Here is an 18,152-nt window from a genome sequence, read left to right as displayed (position 1 = left end):
ATATTCAAAAGCAGAGACATTACTTTGCCAACAAAGGTCCGTCTAGTCGAAGCTATGGTTTTTCTAGTAGTCATGTATGGATGTGAGAGCTGGACCATAAAGAAAGCTGAGTGCTAAAGAATTGATGCTTTTGCACTGTGGAGTTGGAGAAGACTCTTGAGAGTCCCTTGGACTGTGAAGACATCAAACCAGTCAATCCTAAAGGAAATCAATTCTGAATACTCACTGGAGGGACTGATGCTGAGGCTGAAGCTCCAATACTTTAGAGACCTAATGCGAAGAGCCAACTCATTGGAAAAGATGCTGATGCTGGGAAAGATTTAAGGTGGGAGGAGAAGGGGACGAGAGAGAATGAGATGGTTGGATGACATCACCTACTCAATAGACATGAGTTTGAGCAAGTTCTAGGAGATGGTGAGGGACAGGGAGGCCTGGTGTGCTGCAGTCCATCGGGTCGCAAAGAGTTGGACATGACTGAGCAACTGAACAACAAGAAGTGACAGATAATTCCATAGTTCTGCATGATACCCTGGTATCTGCCAGAGGGCCAGCTCACTAAGACAAAGAGCCGTGGAAATATTGATGCTCCCTGGCCAGCTCAGGGGTCCTGCTCTTTACCTCTGGGACATATAGACCTCATTCTCCCATATTTCCATGGGCTGAGCTAGGGAAAGTGGGCACTGGGGAGCTTCCCGCCTTTCTGTCTCTTATTGCTCACCCACACACCCTCATTACATGTCTGCTGAGCACCACACACTGCAGGAATGCCAGGAATAACTTTAATGAACAAAACATAGGAACCATCCTCAAGGAATGGAAAAACAAGAGAAAAGCATGGAAGCAATCACAATGCAACGTGAAAAGATGATGAGTATACATGATGCCTGCTTCCCGTGAGGAGGCCGGGTGCAGTCCGGACTGCTTCATTCCGAGGATCCCGTTTATTCCACGGCCATCACTGCTGGACTTCCTCTCGGTGATATGAACAGCAGAGACCAGTCAGGAGGTGACGGCACAGAGGACAGGAAGGCTGAGCAGTGAAGTACATGTTAAACAATCAACAGAATTTTCCCGGATTGAGAGGTGTAGGTGGAAGGTTTCATGCAGAGAATTAACCAGGCGAAAACATCCAGAGACAAGAAAGACCGCACACAGTTCATCAGAAGAGCATGGCAGAATCTGCTACCAGATCAGTGAACACAGTGACCCTAAGTAGTTTTAAACATCTGAGGGACCGAGCTTTCACAACCAATATCTGAAGGAGAGGTTCTGAGAATGAGCTTAAGGTTGCCAAGGGAAAGGATGGGGAAGGATGTTTGGGATAGATGTGTTCAGTGCAGCTTAGTTGGGTCGCTAAGTTGTGTCTGATTCTTTGTGACCCCATGGACTGCAGCACCCAGGCTTCCCTGTGCTTCACCATCTCTGAGTTTGCTCAAACTCATGTCCTTTGAGTTGATGACACCATCCAACCATCTCATCCTCTGTTGTCCCTCGTTCCTCCTGCCTTCAATCTTTCCAAGCATCAGGGTCTTTTCTAGACATGTAAACATGGCTATATTTAAATTGGATAACCAATAAGGGAAAAAAAAAATAAAAGGTCCGTTAGAATCAAAAACATAAATAAATAAAGGAGAGGCTTTGAGAGAAAGACCTGGTGACTTTTCATAACTATTTCTAAATCATGTGGCTTTAGGAAAGGCATGAAAGTATCCCCTAATCTCAAGGACACAATATCAATCCTCCTCTATTTTTAAGCCCAGGTTATTAATATTTATAATTTTAAAAGATTACTTATTGGAGAGTAATAAAAGGATATTAGGAATTTTACAAAAGCATAGCAGAGGACTGGGGGAAAAAAATTTTGCCCAAACTGAAATACTTCCTTAAAATATCCTGACAGTAGTATGTTTCCCTTTCAACTTTGAAAAAGATGGTTAGGCAGATTCATGACTTAAAAAATAAAGTTTGCCTTTGGCGGCAGAGTCAATTCTTTCAAACCTAATTTCCACTCCCCTCCCCTTCTGCTTTAGTCATAGAAAGCTGATTTTATTTGGCCTGGAAATGTGCCCACTTAAACACCACACTGGAGCCTCCGTGAAGACAGTGGTGGCCAAGGAATTCCAAGAACAAGTCAGAGAGGAGATTCCAGAAAGCGCCCCTGCAGTTTTTCCTTCCCCTCCTCTTGCAGACATCGCAGCTGGAGCACCAACAGCACCCTGAGGTTGCATGGACAGAGGCCTCATCCTCAGGATGCTAAAAACTGGAAGGAGCCCAAGACTCGCCCAATGACATGGGACATGGTAGAAACCTCCCCAGATCCAAGCAGTTCCCCTACAGACATTTTATGTGAGAAAATCAAGCCCTGTTTAATTAGATTCCTGTTTCTACTAGACAAACACAAATTTCACTGCAGATGCTAGTGAATATTTAAAGCATACATGGTAAGATCTGGCCAAAAAAAAGCCATTTCAACTAGATGTACAGTATTAAACCATATTTCCTGATTCTCTCTTTTTTCATCTAAGTCACACATTCTACTTTCTTATTAAACAACCTTTTTAAATCAAAGTAAATCTTTTCTAAATTTTTTCTCTTTGGACACAAGACATCTAGTTCTTGAAATTTCTGGTCTACCCTGAGAGCTGAGTGGGGAGAGTGAGAGGGGCTAGCAGAATAAGCCCCAGAGAGCAGACGTGTGGGGCAGTGTGCAAGGGGGACTGGGAAGTTACACATCGATAACACGGCACAACACAAGCTGTTTATAAAAAGCTTCCTTGTGTTTTATAAGCTGGTGAATTGTTAGGTAAGATTCAATTTGGAGGTCTTTGATCTATACTAATCTCTGGCAGCCGCTGTCGACAATCAGAGAATCACACAGAGATTTAAATGTAACAGCATTCTTATTTTCCTTGATATCGCTGTCATTTTTTAAAAAGGTATAGTTGCTTTACAGTGACTTGCTTGACACAGGTGAGACACATTACATTATTCTTGTGGAAATAGTACTGCCCCCTTCCTCCTCCCCCACCACCAAAATAGCTAGCATAATGTGCCATGGATTTTGTCTAAAAAAAAACAGAATAATTCCATGGACCTGGGATGGTGTGGCGGGGGTTGGGGGACTCCTGTCTTGACTACAGAAAAGTCAGGATTACCTTCTCCATCTTAACTCAAGGTACAGCTTTTGTTTGAAGCTAGAAATGAAATCCAAATGAAGAAACTAAACAGAATATAATCTATTTCCACTTTTATCTCTGTTCACTTCTTTAAAAAAAAAACTATTTCTTTCTATTTAGAACACTTTTGCCAAACTAACAACAAGCCTATTTTTAAGCCACCACCATCAGACAACTATGGACTCCCTGCTCTATGCTGAATCATTACACAAAGCCCCAGAGAGCAGACGTGTGGGGCAGTGTGCAAGGGGGACTAGGAAGTTACACATTGATGAAAAAAGAGAGAATCAGGAAATATGGTTTAATACTGTACATCTAGTTGAAACACATTGGTTTTCTTTATGGGCAAAACGGCATAGTGAAATGCACATAATGTCTACATTCAAACCTAGATCTGAATCTTGGTTCTAAGAATTACTGCTGCTCCTGCTGCTAAGTCGCTCTAGTCGTGTCCGACTCTGTGCGACCCCATAGACGGCAGCCCACCAGGCTCTGCCGTCCCTGGGATTCTCCAGGCAAGAACTCTGGAGTGGGTTGCCATTTCCTTCTCCAATGCATGAAAGTGAAAAGTGAAAGTGAAGTCGCTCAGTCGTGTCTGACCCTCAGCGACCCCATGGACTGCAGCCCACCAGGCTCCTCTGTCCCTGGGATTTTCCAGGCAAAAGTACTGGAGTGGGGTGCCATTAAACCTCCAGCAGACTAATTTCCTTCACTCTGATGTCGGTTCCCACATCTGTAAGATGAAAGTAATACTATCATTCTCTTTCTAGCATTGTTGGAAAAATTAGTGCTAATGTATACATTAGGCCTTTTGTAGCTATTACTATAGGAGAAGGCAATGGCTCTGCGGGCATCGAAGAGGGCTCTTATCTGTGCTTAGTTATCAACTGAAACTGTTCATAAAAAGGAAGAATACCACACAAGTTGTCTGGCTGAGTCTGAGTTGGCTGCGGCCTGTACATTCACAAAGAAAACTATGTATAAACACGAACACTCAGGCACAAACATCCATCTGGACAGGATGTTAACACCACTCCTCAATCCCTAAGAGTCTTATTCTCTCTTAGAAGCGTAAACTCAACCAACTGGTGTATGACACTTAATTTGGGTGAGAGGGAAGGAAGATGGAGAGAAAGAACCATCTCTTTTGAATACAATAAGGACCCATCTCCATAATATCATTCAAGAAGTTTAAAAGATTAAGCAATCAGGACCCTAAATGTCCCATATGAAAAAAGCACCAAATTCTCGCTTCCTCTCAACTCTTCTAAATCTTCCTGTGGGTTCAGTCCTCTGGCACTGGATTAATGGCACAATTCTATTGAAGACACGTACTCAGGAAAAGGGTGGTGATAAAAAGTGGTTACTTACATCAAGCCAACAGGGGGAAAACTGGCAGAAGAAATGTCCTGACAACATAATGAATCATAAAGCCGAGACTGTTCTGATTCTTACTTTGGTTTAAGCTGGCTAATCATAAAACCCGGCCCATGATTTTTAACACTCCTACATACCTAGCAAAATTGCTCTTTACCACTTATAAAAATGTACAGTTAATTTTTAATATTTAATTTGGACTTCTCTATCCTTTCCTTCTGAGAATTTTGTCCCATTTGACAAGGCAATCTTACAGCTAAAAGGTTAAGAGTTAAGCAAGGCTCCTCCCTTCCCAGTCAGGACCAACTTCACAGGGTCCTACCGAGGATGACATGGGATAATCCATGCAAGGTGTTCAGACAGGCACAGAGGAGACATGTGCTTAGGCTTCAATTCATGTGGTCTAGCTACTGAGTCTTGCTTTGCTCTTAACCTTTCAGCTCTAATACTGCCTCGTCGAATGGGACACAATTCTCAGAAGGAAAGGACTGAGAAGTTCAAATTAAATACTAAAAATTAACTATACATTTTATAAGTGGTAAAGAGCATTTTTGCTAGGTATGTAGGAGCTATAAAAATCATGGGTCAGGTTTAATGCAAGCACTAAGGGAGGCAATATTCAAGATACAGCCTTAAGACTTGACCATTTTGTGGAAAACAGATGCTAAAAGCATAAACACACGAGTAATGGCTTCCCTTGTACCTCTGTTGGTAAAGAACCTGCCTGCAGTGCAGGAGACTGGGGTTCGATCCCTGGGTCGGGAAGATCCCCTGGAGAAGGAAATGGCAACCCACTCTAGTATCCTCACCTGGAAAATCTCATGGACGGAGGAGCCTGGTGGGCTACAGTCCATGGGGTCGCAAAGAGTCGGGCACAACTGAGCAACCAACACTTACTCACTTACTTAATAATAACCAATGTGATATATCTATAAAGGGATATCATACAATTTTTCAGCTATCTTTCATCTTCATATACTACTGTCATTCTATAATTTAAATGCCACATGTTGTTGTTGCTAAGTTACTTCATTCGTGTCCGAATGAGTTAGTCTTAATTACCTTCAACTTGGCCATTCTAATTGTCTACTTCTATATCCCGCTGTGATCCCATTAACATGGCCCCCTGAGGTTGATTTCAAGATATTTATGATCACCTACAGTTGATTCCTCCCTAATTTTTAATGAATTTCTACTGATAAATAATTACTTTAAATAAATTAGCTAATTTCCAGACCATGTAGTTGTTTCCACTAATCCACTGAGCTATATTTGTTTTTCACCAGCTGTCTGGATAATTATATTTAGTCCACATTTTTTTAAAGTCAGTAGAGAACGAATATGTTAATAATTAGCCCCTCTTTTTCGGACTTCCGTAAATCCTCTTAAAGCTTATGCAAGAGGCTCAGAGTGACGACTGGCTCATTGAGGACTTAAAATCAATTCTTGATGTAACAAAGCTAAGAGCTACAAGGTAAACAGATCAGTGAATGACTCCAGGCTTCCCAGGTGCATCCAGGTGTCTTCCTGCAACAAAAATCAAATGACACTAAATGCAAATTGGCATATGGAACTGAAAGGTTTACCCTCAATTGTCAATTTTTCAGTAGGGAAACGGAGCAACAGAAAGAGCCCACTGCAATCTCAACACAGAATTTCCAAAAAACTGGAAGGTTTCCACTTTGTTCTCATATTTACAAATGTAAATCAATTCAGCCAAGACAATGACTTAAGGAAAAAAGTCTACAAAACTTTTGTCTAGACAATAGATATTGTTTCAAGATTTATGCAACTTGCAAAACATTACTTCAAATTCTGTATTTAAAAAGCAACAGGGAGGGGCAGTGGTTCCAGGTAAGATGACTGAAGCACATGCCTCTCATTCTCTCCCCTGAATGCCACTCTAACACCTGGACAGAATACGTGAAGCAGCTATTTGAGGGCTCTGAAAAATACATGATGATGGCAGAATGGGGGAGAAGTGCTAAACTCAAAATACCACCAAACCACTGATGGGATTTCTCTGTATTTTCTTCCAAAATGCCCCAGACTGGACTCAAGGCAACCAGACACCTGGAAGTGATCGCCAGGATGCAGACAGAGGAAGCAAGTCTGCAAATCCTTTTACGTTCCACCTTAAGAAGCAGGAAAGGGGATTCCTAACCCTGGAGAGAATAGGGAAATTCCCCATTTTTCTTCTTTGTTTCCATTTTCTTGCTTCTCGGCAATCATAAGGTGGTGGCAGGCAGAAGGGACCACAGTCACTAAACCTCTGAGGAAAGGAACCTTTCTTCCTCCCTAATCAGAGGACCAATGGCTCTGGAGATGTAAAGGTAGAAAACATCTATTGCCGTTTGCATTCTGTCTTCATGCCTCTTGTTTCAGAATGAAGGCAGTCATGAGAAACGCAATGCCCATTCTAAAGCCCCACCATTGTGTCTGGAGGACTTTCAGAAAGGGAACCTAAGGGAAACACGGAGTAATGAAGAAAATGACCTGCACAAATAGAGCCAGCTGATTTCTGACCATGATGCAAAGGCAATTCGTAAGAATGATCCACCAAAAAAATTTTAAAGACAGATTGCACTTCTTCAAAATTAAAAATTCTTGCTCTGAAAAAGATACTATTAATGAAGAATGAAAAAATAAGGTACAGACTGGGGAAAATATTTGCAAATCACATGTTCAATGAAGGATTTGTATCCAGAATATGTTAAAAACCAAAAAAAAAACCTCCAAAACTAAGCAAAGAAAAGAAACAACCCAATTAAAAATGGGCAAAAGACTTGAACAGACCCTTCACCAGAAAGGACATACAAATGGTTACAAGTAAGCACACGACAAAGGCTGCAGGTAAGCTTCAAGGAAGCACAAGAAAAAACGCTCAACATTACAGAAATGCAAATTAAAATCAGAGACACGATTACACATCTACTAAAACGGCTAAAATAAAAGTACTGACGATTCTAAGTGCTGCCAAAGATGCCAAGCACCTGAAACTCTCTCACGCATTGCTGGAGGGAATGCAAATTGATACAGTTAACTCTGGACAATGGCGTGAAATTTCCTTAGAAAGTTAAATAGACACCTACAAAATAATACAGCCATTTTACTCCTAGATGTTTACTAAAGAGAAAGGAAAGTGTATGTCCATGTAAAGACACAAAAATTCAGAGCAGCTTTACTTGTAAAACCTGAAAACTAGCATAACCCAAATGCTCTTAATAGCTGGAATCCTACTCAGCTATTAAAAGGAACGTACTAACAATACCTACAACAACTTAGATGACAACTTCAAAGGCATTCTAGGCACAAAAGAAGCTAGCATCAAAAGACATGCTACATGCCTTCATTTGGGCTGCCCTGGTGGTTCAGATGGCAAAGAACATGCCTGCAATGCAGGAGACCCAAGTTCAATTCAAGGGTCAGGAAGATCCCCTGGAGAAGAGAATGGCTACCCACTCTAGTATTCCTGCCTGGAGAATTCCATGGACAGAGGAGCCTGGCAGGCTACAGTCCGTGGGGTCACAAAGAGTCGGACACACCTGAGTGACTCAACAACAACAACGCTTCCATTTAAATGACATCTTTGCAAAGGCAAAACTACAGGGATGAACAACACATCAACAGCTGCCAGGATTCACATGTGGGGAGAGAAGGAGGGAACATTCTGAGGTTGTGGGAACAGTTACACAAATCTACACATGTTAAAACCCAAAGAACTGTGTGATGTTAAAAAAAAGGCAACTTATGTTTCTTGTTAATTTTTTTAACCAACATAAAAATACCTCAAATTTACAGTAACATCTTATATAACTAAATTATGTAAATACTGTACTGCGGATTGCCAAAGAGATGGGTTTTACAGACAATGGGACAATGCAGTAATGTCACATTATGATTTCAACCAAGTTTATTTATAAAACATTTAAAAAGACACCACAAAATCATCTCTTTTCAAAATTAACTGCTCAGCCACAATGAGTATGACTGTTAAACATCCAGAAAGCCAGTACTCAGTAGAGCCCAACAGAGCTAGTCACATAAGCATCTGGCTTTTGAGCTGTTGATGTTGCAAAGCAGGTAAATCAACAGGGACACAGACGTTGAACTTGCAATCATCTGAAGTTTGCCCGCTACAATCCGGTCTCATCTCTACCCCCACAGGGCTTGCCACACCGCCTCCATTTTCCTCAACAGGAAGTACTTAATGCACAGGCCACTTGCTTGGACACCCGAAGAGCCATGTATACAAAAGGAAAAGGTCAAGGAAACCAGTTTCATTGAGAACATCTGCACTCAGTCGCCACAGCCACTACAACTGGTTGATGCCTCCAAACCTGCCAGCAACTGAGCCTCATTTCTATACGCCTCGTGTTACAACTGAGGCTCTTCTCAATGGAGCGAGCAGAGGGGAGGAAGAGCTCTAAACTGCACTGCTAAACCGAAATGATCCACCCCAGTTTCAAAACACTGTGGTGAAAGCGTCCTCTTAATACATGTCTCTGCGCTATTTTTGTCACTGTGTTAGTTTTCCATTTCCTCAAAGCATTTTGTTACAGAGTCATTTTTGCCTATTTCCAAGAAAATCACTCTGGCGGCTCAGCCGGTAAAGAATCTGCCTGCAATGCGGGAGACCTGGGTTCGATCCCTGGGTTGGGAAGATCCCCTGGAGAAGGGAACAGCTACCCACTCCAGTATTCTGGCCTGGAGAATTCCATGGACTATACAGTCCTTGGGGTCGCAAAGAGTCGGACACGACGGAGTGACATCTCGTTAAAGAAAGTAACAGCCACTAAAAGGGTAATGCAGGTGTCAGCCCTCCCCACGTGCATGGATGCTCCTGTTCAGTATGCTCTATATGATTTAGCACTGGCCATTCGACTTCATACAGTAATCACCAATGTCTTACTTTAAAAGGTATTCTTAAAACAGAATCTTTACTTTAATGATGAAGCTATGGATAATTTTTTCTTCCTATTTTTCTTTACTTCTTGAGGGTTCCCTATACAGAAATGTGAAAACAGTGGAATTTTTCTTTTACTCCTACTTTGCCATAAATGATGACTGTGAACATTATGACTTCACTTTTAATACTTTTAGGGAAACCCTAATTTTCAGCAGCTCTATCTATATAATATCCCACCATTACCACTAAAGTCGAGGGTGGGGGTGGTTGAGATACAGTAAACTTTCAGATCACATTGCTCTCACCAATTGTTACAAAAATAATTCAGTTACAAACATAAGGAGAGTCTGGTTATTTTTAAATGGGAGAGCCTCCTCTTTGATCTGTTTCACTTGCTGGAGAACACTGCACAGGAACAGATAAAACATTTAATAAGCCCACTTTGATTATAATGTGTGTTTAGTTGCTCAGTTGTGTCCGAGCAAGATCAGACCCCATGGACTGTAGCCTGCCAGGCTTCTTTGTCCGTGGGATTCTCCAGGCAAGAATACTGGAGTGTGTTGCCATTTCCTCCTCCAGGAGATCTTTCTGACAATTCGAGCCTAAACTATATACTACGTTCTTAATATTTACAAAGTGGTACTTCTTAGGGTTCTTTCAAGCAGGTACTTGAAAATAACCATCCAGATTGTGTATGACTGAAGCCTGACTCACGCACAGGCAGTGCGGCTCTTCTCTAGATGTCAGAAGGGAAAGGTGATGTCTCATGACACCACCACGGTAGCACTCTTCTTTCTGTTGCCCACGATGCTATGATTTCCATTAGTCTCATTAGCCAGCAAAGACATCTGCATTCAAACTGAAAGCAATAAAGAGAAGTTCATCCTCACTCACAACTTCTTTAAGAAAATTTTCCCATTTTATGATTTGAAGCCTAAAGTGAAAGGTTTTTTTCAGGCTGGAGTGTATTAGCTATGCTGAGTGTAAAAAAGCCAGTTAGAGAAGCAGGCTTGAGAAGGTCATTGCAAAGAGACAAATGAAGAAAGGAAAAACCAGATGTCATACGTGAAGACTGGTGATACCAAGTCAGGGGAGGGACTCCGATGGTTCCTAGGTTCTCACCATGGAAAGCACAGCAGAGGTGTCCTCACCTGAACAGTAACAGGATTGTAAGAGATACTCCACGAATCCTTGACAACTAAAAAAACTGTCATTCTATAATTTTAGAGTAAGATTGAGACCTTTTTAGACAGTGAGTGGCTTAAGGGGATTGTCTTTTTCATCACAGTAGCATGGTGCCTGGTACATGAGAGATATTCCATAAATGGTTGCTAAATAGAAAGACTTACAAAAGAAACTGAACTGTATGCAAATGACCATTAACCCCCAGTGGACACTATCCACTGCTCCCTTTAAGTTCTCAGAACACTTCTAGTGTTGGCCATCAGCACTGTCTCCTCCACTTCAGGGGTCTATGGAGCTGCACAGTGAGTTTGCAAAACGATAGCTGATTTCTAAGTTGACAGTAGAGTGTACAGAGAAAAATCTTTATTCTGCCAATTCTTTACAGTCCATCTGTGTTTGTATTACCAATGTCACCTTCATACCACAGTTCTTTAGGCATCTTTGCAAACCAAGTGTCAAATTTGTTCAGTTCAGTCGCTCATTCGTGTCCGACTCTTTGCGACTCCATGAATTGCAGCACACCAGGCCTCCCTGTCCATCACCAACTCCCGGAGTTCACTCAAACTCACGTCCATCGAGTCAGTGATGCCATCCAGCCATCTCATCCTCTGTCGTCCCCTTCTCCTCCTACCCCCAATCCCTCCCAGCATCAGAGTCTTTTCCAATGAGTCAACTCTTCGCATGAGGTGGCCAAAGTACTGGAGTTTTAGCTTTAGCATCATTTCTTCCAAAGAAATCCCAGGGCTGATCTCCTTCAGAATGGACTGGTTGGATCTCCTTGCAGTCCAAAGGACTCTCAAGAATCTTCTCCAACACCACAGTTCAAAAGCATCAATTCTTCAGCGCTCAGCCTTCTTCACAGTCCAACTCTCACATCCATACATGACCACTGGAAAAACCATAGCCTTGACTAGATGGACCTTTGTTGGCAAAGTAATGTCTCTGCTTTTGAATATGCTATCTAGGTTGGACATAACTTTCCTTCCAAGGAGTAAGCGTCTTTTAATTTCATAGCTGCAGTCACCATCTGCCGTGATTTTGGAGCCCAAAAAAATAAAGTCTGCCACTGTTTCCACTGTTTCCCCATCTATTTCCCATGAAGTGATGGGACCGGATGCCATGATCTTCGTTTTCTGAATGTTGAGCTTTAAGCCCACTTTTTCACTCTCCACTTTCACTTTCATCAAGAGGCTTTTTAGTTCCTGTTCACTTTCTGCCATAAGGGTGGTGTCATCTGCATATCTCAGGTTATTGATATTTCTCCCGGCAATCTTGATTCCAGCTTGTGTTTCTTCCAGTCCAGTGTTTCTCATGATGTACTCTACATATAAGTTAAATAAGCAGGATGACAATATATAGCCTTGACGTACTCCTTTTCCTATTTGGAATCAGTCTGTTGTTCCATGTCCAGTTCTCACTGTTGCTTCCTGACCTGCATACAGATTTCTCAAGAGGCAGGTCAAATTTGTAGCTGCTGCTTTAATTAAAACTAGTTAACCTAATCTGTAAGTCTACTAAGTCAACACAGAATGTCACAATAGGGGGAAAGCAAACAGGTGTGACAGCCCCGCCCCTCGTTCTGGGCTGTGGAAGGCTCCCACAATTCCCAGGAGGGCTGGGTTCTTAGTGGGACACATGCTCAGACCCAGGATCCCAGGCAAGGGCCCTAGTTTCAACCCCAATGTTTAATATTAGTAAATTTCAGTTTATTTCTTCATAGCTTATTAACATGCACGCTTACATGCGCAGTCGTCTCAGTCACGTCTGACTCTTTGCAAACCCACGGACTGTAGCCTGCCAGGCTCCTGTGTCCGTGGGATTATCCCAGCAAAAACACTGGAGCAGGTTGTCATTTCCTACTCCAGGGGTTCTTCACAACCCAGTGTGCATTGGCAGGTGGATTCTTTACCACTGAGCCACCTGGGAAGCCCCAATAGTTTATTAACAGTTCTAATATTTACTTTCTGCACTCCAACATACACATCCATTTGGGAAAACACAGTTCTAGGTTCTCTGTGATAGCATGTTTGCATTCAAGTTCCTGTTTCAAAGAGAAACCTATATCTCACCCAGTTTATCTAACCTTCTACCAACAAGCAGGACTTTCAAGCCAGATTCCGACCACCCCTACAACCCCTTTCCATATGTAACTTAACTGAGAAAAGACTAGGAAGCAGTCTCAGGCGCAGAAAGACCAAGAGATTCACAATCAGAAAATCTGGGTTCAAAATCTACCATTACCAACCATGTAATTTGGGGCCAGGGAAACAACCATTTCCGAGACCATTTATTTTCAAAATGAGGAAAATTCTATTTTGTTTGACTATCTTGGTTATTATAAAGATTATTATGAAAGATTAACAGCAATTATGAAGATCAAAGTGGCTTTATTTCTATAAGTATTAATATAATATTTATTATACAAATGAATAGTAATTTTATTTATGTATATGCACTTTGCATGTAATTAATTTTAGAAAGAAAAGCAATTTTACTTGTTAAGTACTTAATTGCAAATAATTATTATTTTAAAGACTAAAAATAGTTTTTACTGTTCTCATTCATGTTCTCTCCTTAGTAAGTCATTCTATGAAGCACTAACTCTCAACAGCAACAAATTCAAAAGACCTCTTTATAAAGTTTCAAGTCATCCATTACTGTAATAAAGTTATTATGCAATCACAAGAATTACACCCCTTTAAGTAGAAAATTACAAAATTCAAAATAAGTATAAAATATAAACTCAAAGTCACCCACAATCCTATCACCCAGAGATAAACTGCTAGTATTGAATAACTTTTAAAATTGAGATATTATGTAAAGTGCTTTCTATCCTCTGTAATTTAACATTATTCTGTGCAAATCTCTCTGTCATTTGATGTTCTTCGAAACTCGGATGCCTAATCACAGTATGATAGTCTTCTACGTGTACATGTCACAATTTAACCACTTTTTCACTATATGACATGTAGACTGCACCAAATTTTTATGTTATAAATACTAAAGCAATAAATATTCTTGAAATTTTTATAAAACTGTTCTTTGTGGAATCAAGTCCTAGACAGTAGGACATAACCAGTTTGAAGTTTTTTGGCACATACTGTAAAACTGATGTTTATCAAGTTCATGCAGTAAAACCCCACTTAACCACGGTAATAGGTTAATAATTGGTTTAGAAATTAACAAGGCTGATTTAAGCAGCAGCCCATAAAACACACACACACACCCCACCTTGGCCATTTCATTTGACATTAATATGATGCATTTTCTTTTATCAACTTCCTGATGGAGGGTCAATGTCTTTTTCATTAACAATCAGTCTCCAGATTGACGGTTAGGCTATCATTCTCACACAAACCACACCACCCCGCGCCCCCCCCCAAAAAAAAACCATCATCCTCAACTTCCAATTACCCTTTTTTATTAGAGTGGAGTACAAACTCAAAGACTCTCAAGACGCAAGCTAAAAAATCTTTATAGAAGTTTAATTATTCCTGCAATCCTTTAGATTGCTGTGACCATATTTAACTTAACAACATTCTTCTTGGAGACTTGCCTTTGGAGGCTTTCCAAAGTATTTAGCATATTTCTATAGAAAAATAATGCTCACATTTAATCAGATTACATAACATTTTAATTCTGCAATTACAATAACAAGTACCATAGACAAAAACAGGTTCTTGTTTTAAACAAAACTGATTCATGATCAACATTCAACATGACCAGCCTACCCCGAAGAACGTGGGGGTCTAGAGGGTGGTGCCACTTGAAGGTGCTGGCGTTGCAGACAACCATGAACTTGGCAGCAGAAGGAAGCAGGGAAGCAGAGGTCACCGAAGAGAGCTCTCATCTCTCAGCACCTTGAGAGAATGAGCATTATGTTTCAAAAGCCATTTATTAACCCTGATGTATTATATGTAGATGCGGAATAAATTCACACAACACAGACTGCCTCTGAACTGAAAGGAAGAGCATTGCCCAGACACAGACTTGCTCAGTGGAGGCCAAGGGCAACAGGCCATGGTCTCTCCTATTTCCCCTCTTCCACCCAGGTGCAAATGTTGGCTCTCAGGCTTGGTCTCCACCCCTCCTCCCTTTTCTATCTAAATTCAGCCAACAGTTGATCTCATCCCAACTCAAAGCTTTGAGTATCATGTATGTAGTGAAGACCCACAAATTTACAACTCTATATAACCTGGACTTCCCTGGTGGGGACAGTGGATAGGAATCCGCCTGCCAATGCAAGAGAAACGGGTTCAACCCCTGGTCCAGGAAGATCCTATATGCTGTGGAGCAACTAAGCTCATGTGCCACAAGTACTGATCCTGTGGTCTAGAGCCCACAGGCCACGGCTACTGAGTCCACGCACCCTAGAGCCCGTAGTCCACAACGAGAGGAGCTGCAGTAGTGGGAAACCCACACACCGCCACCAGAAAGTACCGCCCACTCCTCACAGCTAGAGAAAGCCCGCACAAAGCAACGAAGACCCAGCACAGCCAAGTACATAAATCAGTAAATTTATTTTAAGAAAATACAATACGCACAGCTGGGGAATGACAACAGGCCACTACCCCAACAGCTTTATTTTACAGATGCAAACTTTAAGGCCCAAAAAGTTTATGTAATTTAACCAAGACCATGAGAACACAGCCTGTAATGTAAATGTCTAATGATGTACAAGCAGACCCACCAAACAGTCACCTCCTGGGTCCCTTCTTCTTTTGTGTATATACAATATATCTCTTGCAAGTGTTTGGAGAACCCGACTGAGTTAATATCAGAGACGTGTACTTTTTTCATTTGTAGTTAATATCAGAGATGTGTACTTTTTTCGCTTGGGGTATGTAAGTAAACTTTCAGCAAGAGACTTCCTGCCATGTCTCCAACTGCATAGTCACCTGAAAGCCCACGACTAGTTTGGAGGCAGCTAAAGTGTCAAAGATTCTCAGCGGTCGGAAAATTCAAAGTCTAGTTGCCCAGATTCAAAATCCTGAAGTCACTCCAGGAAGCTGTTGCTGCACACGTGGCTTCCTCCTTCTATTAACCCTTACCTATCAGAATCTACTGTAAACTTCCAGGGCAGAGACAAAAAGAGTAGCGGGGTGTCCGTAATTTGGTAACTCATCTGGTTTAATATATATAGTTCAAAGGTTCATCACAAACGCAGTCATGGAAGGCCCCACCCAGAAAGCTCCCCAAGGTAAACTTCCCACAGAAGTGAAGTAATGTTACCTCACCGATTTTATCTTTTAATTTCCCTGCCCCAATCTGAAGACCCTAGTGCTTACAAAGATTTAGGTATCACTTCATTAAGCTCATGTTGGCAGGGGCCTATCAAGTACCCAGGCTGTTGCCGCCAGACCTTGAAGCTGTCAAATCAGCCAGGCTCCCCCTCAGCTCCAGCGCCTACCTGCCAACTGCATCAACCTCCTGGCCACAGCTAGGCGTGATGCATGAACGTATCTAATACGTGGTCCAAAGTTCCCCCTGACGTTTGTTTTTATTGGAAACACCAACCAGTAAGTACCTTAAAACTCACATGACAGGTTTTCCACAAGCATCTCTTCATCTGCCCTCATAAACATCACCCCATAAAGTGTACAGTAACACTGCCTTCCGGAGAAGGCAATGGCACCCCACTCCAGTACTCTTGCCTGGAAAATCCCATGGATGGAGGAGCCTGGTAGGCTGCAGTCCATGGGGTCGCTGAGAGTCAGACACGACTGAGCGACTTCACTTTCACTTTTCACTTTCATGCACTGGAGAGGGAAATGGCAACCCACTCCAATGTTCTTGCCTGGAGAATCCCAGGGATGGGGGAGCCTAGTGGGCTGCCGTCTCAGGGGTGGCACAGAGTCAGACACGACTAAAGCGATTTAGCAGCAGCAGCAACGTTGCCTTCCTCATTTTTCACATGAGAATGTGGACGGTCAAAGGGGTTCAGAAAGATGACCAGTGCCCAGTTCAGACCCACACTGAAGTCCTCCTTGCTTCTCTGCCTGCACGGACCACAGGGCCTCCTGTGAGAACCATGTTACCCCACGCTCATGCTACCCGCCCCTGGCAGGGCGTCCTTCCATTCACGCACTCATTCATCACAGCTCCCTGCTGCCCTGCTTTGTTTTTGTTGTATTGTTGTCGTTTATTTCACAGGCTAAGATAGATTCACATAAAACTTTTCACTTCTTGGAGCTCTCAGTTAATGTGGAGGGGTGTGTACAGAGGAATGACAGGAGAAACAGAACAGGTAAAAAATGATGCAAGAGAAAGAGAGCAAAGGTGCTCCCTCTGTCTGCACCATACTTCACAGTTTGTAAAGAGATTTCACATAGACTAAGTGCCTACCAGATTAATAGCTAAGCACTAAAGCTGCCAGTTTTCATTCCAATCCCAAAGAAAGGCAATGCCAAAGAATGCTCAAACTACCGCACAATTGCACTCATCTCACACACTAGTAAAGTAATGTTCAAAATTCTCCAAGCCAGGCTTCAGCAATACATGAACCGTGAACTTCCAGATGTTCAAGCTGGTTTTAGAAAAGGCAGAGGAACCAGAGATCAAATTGCCAACAAACGTTGAATCATGAAAAAAGCAAGAGAGTTCCAGAAAAATATCTATTTCTGCTTTATTGACTATGCCAAAGCCTTTGACTGTGTGGATCACAATAAACTGGGGAAAATTCTGAAAGAGATGGGAATACCAGACCACCTGACCTGCTTCTTGAGAAATCTGTATGCAGGTCAGGAAGCAACAGTTAAAACTTAACATGGAACAACAGACTGGTTCCAAATAGGAAAAGGAGTACGTCAAGACTGTATATTGTCACCTTGCTTATTTAACTTATATGCAGAGTACATCATGAGAAACACTGGGCTGGAAGAAGCATAAGCTGGAATCAAGATTGTCAGGAGAAATATCAATAACCTCAGATATGCAGATGACACCACCCTTATGGCAGAAAGTGAACAGGAACTAAAAAGCCTCTTGATGAAAGTGAAAGTGGAGAGTGAAAAAGTTGGCTTAAAGCTCAACATTCAGAAAACAAAGATCATGGCATCCGGTCCCATCACTTCAAGGGAAATAGATGGGTAAACAGTGTCAGACTTTATTTTTGTGGGGCTCAAAAATCACTGCAGATGGTGACTGCAGCCATGAAATTAAAAGACGCTTACTCCTTGGAAGGAAAGTTATGACCAACCTAGATAGCATATTCAAAAGCAGAGACATTACTTTGCCAACAAAGGTCCATCTAGTCAAGGCTATGGTTTCTCCAGTGGTCATGTATGGATGTGAGCTGGACTGTGAAGAAAGCTGAGTGCCAAAGAATTGATGCTTTTGAACTGTGGTGTTGGAGAAGACTCTTGAGAGTCCCTTGGACTGCAAGGAGATCCAACCAGTCCATTCTAAAGGAGTTCAGTCCGGAGTGTTCTTTGGAAGGACTGATGCTAAAGCTGAAACTCCAATACTTTGGCCACCTCATGCAAAGAGCTGACACATTGGAAAAG

At 42.0% G+C, this 18,152-nt stretch overlaps 1 protein-coding gene across 47 annotated transcripts in view; it reads right to left on the bottom strand.

Moving 5' to 3' along the window:
• The window catches only part of SIPA1L1 (signal induced proliferation associated 1 like 1), a 512,605-nt gene that overhangs the window by 234,079 nt on the left and 260,374 nt on the right, over window positions 1-18,152 (bottom strand). For 11 of the 47 annotated variants that reach the window (XM_055538534.1, XM_055538533.1, XM_055538519.1 and 8 more), the window contains one exon: window positions 14,379-14,507. The exons of the other annotated variants lie outside the window; for them this stretch is intronic. The gene's annotated coding sequence lies outside the window, so the exon portion shown is untranslated. The remainder of the gene's footprint in view (window positions 1-14,378; window positions 14,508-18,152) is intronic. 47 annotated transcript variants of the gene reach the window in all.

This window comes from Bubalus kerabau, chromosome 10 (genome assembly GCF_029407905.1).
Source record: "Bubalus kerabau isolate K-KA32 ecotype Philippines breed swamp buffalo chromosome 10, PCC_UOA_SB_1v2, whole genome shotgun sequence".
Classification (NCBI taxonomy): Eukaryota; Metazoa; Chordata; class Mammalia; order Artiodactyla; family Bovidae; genus Bubalus; species Bubalus kerabau.
This window is presented reverse-complemented; position numbering and strand designations above follow the sequence as displayed.